Source organism: Austrofundulus limnaeus, unplaced genomic scaffold (assembly GCF_001266775.1).
Source record: "Austrofundulus limnaeus strain Quisiro unplaced genomic scaffold, Austrofundulus_limnaeus-1.0 Scaffold150, whole genome shotgun sequence".
NCBI classification, from domain to species: domain Eukaryota; kingdom Metazoa; phylum Chordata; class Actinopteri; order Cyprinodontiformes; family Rivulidae; genus Austrofundulus; species Austrofundulus limnaeus.
The window spans coordinates 942211-949676 of NW_013952552.1; positions in this window are offsets into that span (position 1 = coordinate 942211).

Genomic DNA, 7466 nt, shown 5'->3' on the forward strand with positions numbered 1-7466 from the left:
GCTCTACTGCCACCATCGGTACCCCCCAAAGTATAAAAGTGCTAGTGTTTTTTTAAACTAAATTTACAGATTTCTGAAGGTCAGCATGCAGGTCTGAAGGGGTTGACATGTAGGATTCTTCAAGTGTGCTCACTGTGTGTGAGGTCATTGCTTAAAACAGCAATAACTGTTCGAGTCAACTCTTTCTATTTGCAAAATATCATAAGCCACTGGATGGATTTTAATGAAACTTTTGAACAGTACTATGGGATGTACATCTACAACTGATCACTTTTAAAGTTAATCCAATTCAAGTAAATACCACAACTAATCCACGAGACAACACAAAAGTGTTAATAGCTTCATCATTAGTTTCCTTTTAAAAATGATGGTACTTTAAAACTCTGGCATGACAGGTGGTGGGTGATATTCATTTCCTAAAGAGGACTTTAAATCTTACAGAGGTGATCTTTTTGCAAAGCCTATCAAAAGACAGTTTTGATTTTCCCTCACATACTCATGTCTGACTAATTATGAAGAATAATGTGTGTTTGTGTCTCCTGGGATGTGATTTTTTTTTGCCCTTGATGGTTCAAAGGCTAGTCCATGATAGCTCCTTGTCCAGTCTAATGAGGCACGGAAAACATCTGGTGCCCTGATAAGATTAGTGGAGCTGACACAGGACAACAGCTTCCAATCTGCAGCTACTAGTAAAAAACATTTTTTGGCTTATTTTCTGCATGAATACAAGTTTAGCAGCTGAAAAATCCAGAAGGGGCACCTGTTTTTTTTTTATCCACTTCAGTCAACGGAGGCAGAGTCTCAGCTGCTGGTGACGGACCACAGTGGTGGCTGGGGACAGGGTGGTGGTGGGAGGGGGGGTGTCTCCTGTCTTCCTGTATTTGAGTCCGATTGGTTTTGATTGATTACACTCCCATCATCTCTTTTATTCGCCTGTCAAACCAGCGTCTTTCTTTTGGTGGGGAGAAGCACAAGAACCTCCCTCCTCCCGTTTCCCTCCTTTTACAAACCTACTGCGCTTTCTCCAGATGGCATTTGCTGCCCACACATCTGCTTTGTGTGCCAATCACACATACCAACTCCAGATCATTTGCTTGAATGAACACACACACACACACACACACACACAAATATTTGTTTTTATAACCTGGTGGGGACTGTGAATTGACTTCCATTCAGTTTTTGGTAATTTTACATCCTAACTCTGACCATTTATCCTAAAATTAACCTCACAGGTATACCTGGCCCTAAAACTAACCTAAATTCAATTCACATCTTGGACCAAAACCAAACCCCCAACCCACAATTTGCATCTGTATCCATGGGGACCAGGCATTTTTCCCCACAATGCATGTTCGGTCCCCACGTGGCCGCCTTTTTTCTGGAAAATGGTTCCTACGATGTAACAAAACTTGCCCATGCGCACAAACACACAAGCTAGCCTTAGGAAATTGTAAAATTTGTTCAGAATAAAACAGAGATTGAGGAAAGCGAAATGAGCTCCTTTACACAGCAAGTGGAGCTTAACTCATAAAAGAAACAGTTTTGTGACTACAGCTTGACTGGAGAGGGTCTAAAAACACTGAAATTAAAGTTGTTTTCAAATGTATGCCATTTCACAAATGACTGTAGTTTCAGTTCAATTCAATTCAGTTTATTTATACGTAGCACCAAACCACTTCAAACATTGTCCCAGAACTGTACAAAAACATTCACTTACACAATAAAATGTCAATTAGTAAAAGATTTTTACAAAGGAAGGAAGCCAACATTTTGTTAATCTTTGTTAATTTTTTACTCAGATGTAAGCCCTTTAAGTACTGCAGAATAATCTTTAGTGTTGAAGACAGTCACCTCTAAATGGAACGATTAAATCCCAAATTTTTTATTGTAAAGCCCGGCTCAAGCCACCCCAGTTCCAGTCGACCTGGCCCTTATTTTACCCTGGGCCTGGTTGTGTTTGCATTGAGCAGAGTACCACCTTGATGTGGGTGGGATCGGAATAAAAAAAGAGGCACAGTGAACCAACCAATGAGCAACATTAGATGACGTCAAATCGGGCCAGGCTGCCTGATAGGGACTTTTGTCTATTTTGTACAGTCCAGGAGCTGCTAATTAAATGCACTTGATTAGCAGATTTTCATCAGTGTGACCACCTCTAAAATAACAAGAAGTTTGGTTGTTTGCTGCTTTGGAGCACACAGGTGTGTGTTGACACAATGCCAAGGTGGAAAGACATCAGTAGTGATRAACTTAAACAACTGTTGCTGTCCATCAATCTGGGAAAAAGTTATAAAGTCAGTTAAAAACAAGTTGGAGTTTATCATTCTACAATGAGAAAAAAAAATATTCAACATGTAAAACATTCAAGACCCGTTGTCAATCTTTCCAGGAAAATAACGTTCAACTACTTCACCATGCAATGCTCAAAGAAATTGCTAAATGAACCTGAAGGATTCCTGAACTAAATGTCTTTTGAAATAATGTCATTTGGAGAAACAAGAGTCATTCACATCACATAATTTTGCAATCGGTAGAGCTCCGAGTGCTTCTGTTCATGCAAGACCTTTACTTAGACGTTGTCATCAACTACAATGGAATCAACTTTATCTATTAGCAAAATATGTCATGAAATATATTAAATACATTTCAACAAAACTTTCAAAAAGTCATATTGTACAACTAACTTTTGAAGCCAACCCAATTCAAGATGGCTGCCACAGTCATCTGCGGAGAGTCATCCATAACATACCCAAGAAATACACATTGCATAAGGTGTTTTATTAAAAGTCAAACCTATGTTTCTGTGAACAAAATATCTTATAGACCTCCTGATAGATTTAAATAATATTGTCAGAAAGTAGTTCTAGGATTTCTTTCTACAACAGGTTAAAACAGACATCATGCTTTTAAATCCTTTTTTTTTTCACATTTAAATTAGTTTTTCTCACAAGCCTCCATTTCTGAAATGTGTTTTAAAGCAACTTGTCTGTTCCTTTAAAGCCAAATGAGGCACTTCCCACCCTGACCCCCAGTCCATTCCAGCTATAGAGGGGTTTACAACTATTTACCTACGCGAAAAAAATTAAAAATTAAAAAAAACGCTTTATTTACAAAGACTTGTCCATCAAGCCTTACATGTTGGTGCCAGAGTCTGACCCAGCGCCAGAGGAGAATAAAGACAACCAAATTGTAGTTGGTGAGTTCAGACCTTATTTGGCATTTCCATCACAAATACTTTGATGTAATAGTTCAGAAAACATCAGACAATAGAGAAAACTGAACAGGTTGGAAAATATGACCCAAACAGAATATAAAGATATCTAGACTGAACTAGGAGAGACTAAATTAAACTTTTCTGTCTTCTAGAGACCCCAACAAATAAATTTTATGGCTAAAAAGTGGCTTTTGCACAATATGTCCCCTTTAATATTTGTAGTCACCCCAATTCAAGATGGCTGCTACATCTAAGTAATTTTATGAAACACAAACATGAGTACAACTCAGCCATTTTTAAAAATATTGAGTTTCGGTTTAATAGTAGCTGAGCAAAATCCCCACCTTATGTTGGCTTGAAAGCTTTACATTACCTGTTAGCAAAATATTTCACAAATCACAAAAACTTTTAGAAAGTAATCACTGGATTTACATCTACTCATTAGATTTTGGAGTTAATCCTATTCAATGGCCACCGCAGCTAGTTAGCTTTAGCCAACATATAAATGGCTTTAACTCAATCAAATTTACAAATACTGAGCAAAGATTTGGTGTGATTGTTGCTGAGAGTCATTTCCAACGCATACTCTTTAGCGTGACATTTTGCAATAGTGTGACATTTTGCAATATTGTATAATTTATTCTCACTCCTCTGTCTTTATTTTCTCTCACCAACCTTTCTACAGTTTGGTGTTTTGTTCCAGCTACCAGCTTTTTATACGACCCCCTGCTGATCAGTGAACCCCCCCCAGGCTAGAGGCCCTGCCCATCGTCTTCAAATCCCTGGCCTCATGTGGTGCTCCTTGGGTCCTGCAATCAGGAGGAGAGTCCCTGGAGGTGAGTGGCAGTCAGAGGAGTCCAGAAGAGAAAAGAGGAGAGGAGATCAAAGAAGCAGCAGGAGTGCAGCTCTGATCCACAATGTGGGAGATGAGCTCAAATCTACTGGACTGGGATTATTACTAACACAGACACACACAATACACACCCCATCAGCCCAAGTGTTTGGTGGTGTTTGATGGGACGTGTTTTAATCTTTCCTTGTGATCATTCAACACCCCCTCCCACGCCCCCATGGTGTCTAATATTGACAATTATTAACTTGTTTGCACTTTGCATTTTATAATCAGCAAGAGGTTAGTACAAATATAAAAGTATGATGTCAACTCATCAAACTGTGATGTTTTGAAGACGTGTCAAGGGTGAATCCAGTACATTTCAGACATTGGCTTCAGTTGAGTGAAATCTGACAATTTTCCCAGCATTTTGTTGTCTTGAATATAATGTGACGTTTATATAGATTAAAGTAACATCATATTCAGGTTCATAGAGCATAAAGTGAATAAAGTAAAAAGTCACAAACAAAGTTTGGCAGAGCAAAACAGAGCCTCAACACACAGGAGCAAACCTACATAAGCTCATGATAAAATCAACCAAAAGTCACTGTTAACATGATGAACAATGTTACCACCTAACCACAGTAGATGCCCTGCACAGGTGGTCTAAAACATTTAGCAGCCTCAGCAGCGTTCACACAGCTTTGCACATATGTGTGTAGCATGATTTGGCTAACCATTAGCTTAGCCTATGTTGACCTAAATGAGAACTTCTGCCCTTTTGTGTATGACTGATGTCACAGTTGATTTTACTGATAACTATTTGACAGAAAATTACTTTAAAATTGACAACATAACACCTTTAGGTAATTAGAAACTTGTTGCAGCTGGTTTGTTTTGAAACTTATTTGAAAGGAATAATAATAATTCAAGTCAGCTAATGTTTGTTAGCTAAATTGTATCTTGAACATAAAACCCAAGACCCAAAACAAATCAGAAAAGAGGCTGAACTATTCTGCATGATCACATAACTCAAAATACTAAGAAAAATTGTAAAAAAAAGTGTAAAAAAAGTTGCCTTCACACATTTAAATTAAAAGTTTGTTTTTCAAGAAAAAAAACAATTAAAGACAATTCTAAATGTGTAATTAGAATTATCACAAGATAATATTTTATAGGTTTAATGAATGTAATGTTGCTATTCTGATGTTATTCAATACCTGGATGGAAGTATTTAGGCAAATACTCAATTTGTAGATCAATAAATCCCCATAATTTACAAAAAACTTATTATGCACCATGCCAACTTGGAAACCCCATTCACCAGCTGTGTACCATGCAGCATCCACCACCCACCCCATGCCAGGCCGCTCGCTGTTCTCTGACCTATTCGTTGCCCTGCAACCCAGGTCTTTACTCCCTGGCAGCAGTGTTTCAATCAATAGCACACGGCAGGTCCGGCAGACTAGCCCAGCAGGTGCAAGCTTTCTCTGTGGATGTGAAAAAGCAAGCAAGCAGCAAGACATCCTTTGTGTCACTTCAAATTTACCCAAGGTTTTCAAAGTGGGCCGTTGTCGAGTCCACTGTGTTATTTACCACCCTTCATGCTCCAGTCCTGGGTCGTTGTTGTTACAAATGCCAGTGGTTTGAGAATTGACAGCAGGATATGTGTGTTCATACGGAGCATTTCTGTAATGTCATGCTGCAATAAAACTTCTCTGCTCAAGACACATCTAGGCTACAGGCCTTTCTCAGAAAAGAGCGAAATAAATAAAAGGTGTAGCACAAAAGCACATTTCATGGAAACCTGTATTTCTGAGGTGTGACTAAGGTATGCAATTTACAACTTGCAGTGTCTTGTTTTATGGATATAGGAAGCAAAGTTCTATCAAAGTCACAAATTGTGCTTTGTAACCCCATGAAGACCCACTTATCTCACTGTGTTGTTGTGGAGGCATTAGTTTTGGTTGTTAGGGTAATGACCCAGCAAACACTCTTCTGGCTGCCAGATTAAACTGCCTGTGGCAGTTCAGTCACTCAATGCTTAAAGCATCAACATCAACCACAAATCACCTCCAGCTTTAGGCAGGTTCAGAATTTTTATGTGAAAGATTGCAGATAAATAACATTTGGCAGCTGCACATAGGAGCGGGCACAAAAAAAGAAAGTGTTTTAAAGTGTCTCTGGGTTATTTAATGGTTTGTATCACGTGGTTCGGAGCACTATGCTTAAAGAGATGGCTTGATGGGTCTCGGACACGTTCACAGTAATGAGGGCATTGCTCTGGTCTGTTGTGGTGAAAAAGGAGCTGATTGGGAAGGCAAAACTTTGATTTAATGCTCCAACCCTCACCTATGATCATATGGATCATGACTGAAATAAAAAAGATCCTGACTACAATCAATGAAAACACTGGCAGATCCCCACCCCTCTCCCACTCATCAAATCCTTCAAGTGGCTGTTTCTGTTTCAGTATGAGCAACACAAGTTAGCAGGTGTCCAGAGATGGTATTTAAGCAAAGAATTATGGATTTCTGAAGGAAAATTGAGCTAGATCTTTATTTGTGAGGTGTTTGGATTTTAGAAAAAGACTTTAAACAACACATCTTAATACTGAGATGTGGCTGCTTGGTTCTACAGAGGGAAGTCCACCATCAGTATCACTCTGGACTTTTTGAAAACTGTTATTTTGCCTGAAAATATTAGAAAGGGAGAAAATTGTGTCAATGTCATCTTATCTGTGTAATCTTTGCTTGATGACTGCTGGGCTCTCCAGCTCAGGTATAAGTTTAAAAAACCTCAAAAGGTTTACAAAACAGTTTTCTCCTCTTCCTGTTCACAGCAACAAATAATCACAATTTTGTGCCAAATCTAACTCAACACTGCAACACGCAAAACTGGCGAGAAGCCAGAAAATCAGTCTGGTGATTCATTCATGTTACCTGGTGACATACAGCACTGTCTGTAATTCATAAGTCTGCACATTCATTACGCAGATTGATACCTATGAAGGCAGGAAGGAGGCATAAGTAAATGAAACTGACAGACACGAGGATTGGAAAGTCTCACCTCGTCACTTTCAGGATTTGATTGTCAAACTGCTGGTGGTTTAAATTTGTGACGGTTTAATTTGGGTTTTTGGACAACTTTACTGTGTTTAATATCCTTACCTTCTTTTTTATTTGTATGTTTATGTGTTAATATGTTTTTTATCCCATCAGTGCCTCTGGTATTAATATTGAATCTAATTTGACTTAGATGTCGCTCAAATACGTGCACTGTTGTGTTGTGATGAAATGCAAAACAGTGACTTTCCGTGTGTGTGTGTGTGTGTGTGTGTGTGTGTGTGTGTGTGTGTGTGTGTGTGGGGGGGGAGAATACGTGTGTGTGTGTGAGAGATCAGCTGTTTAATGGTTA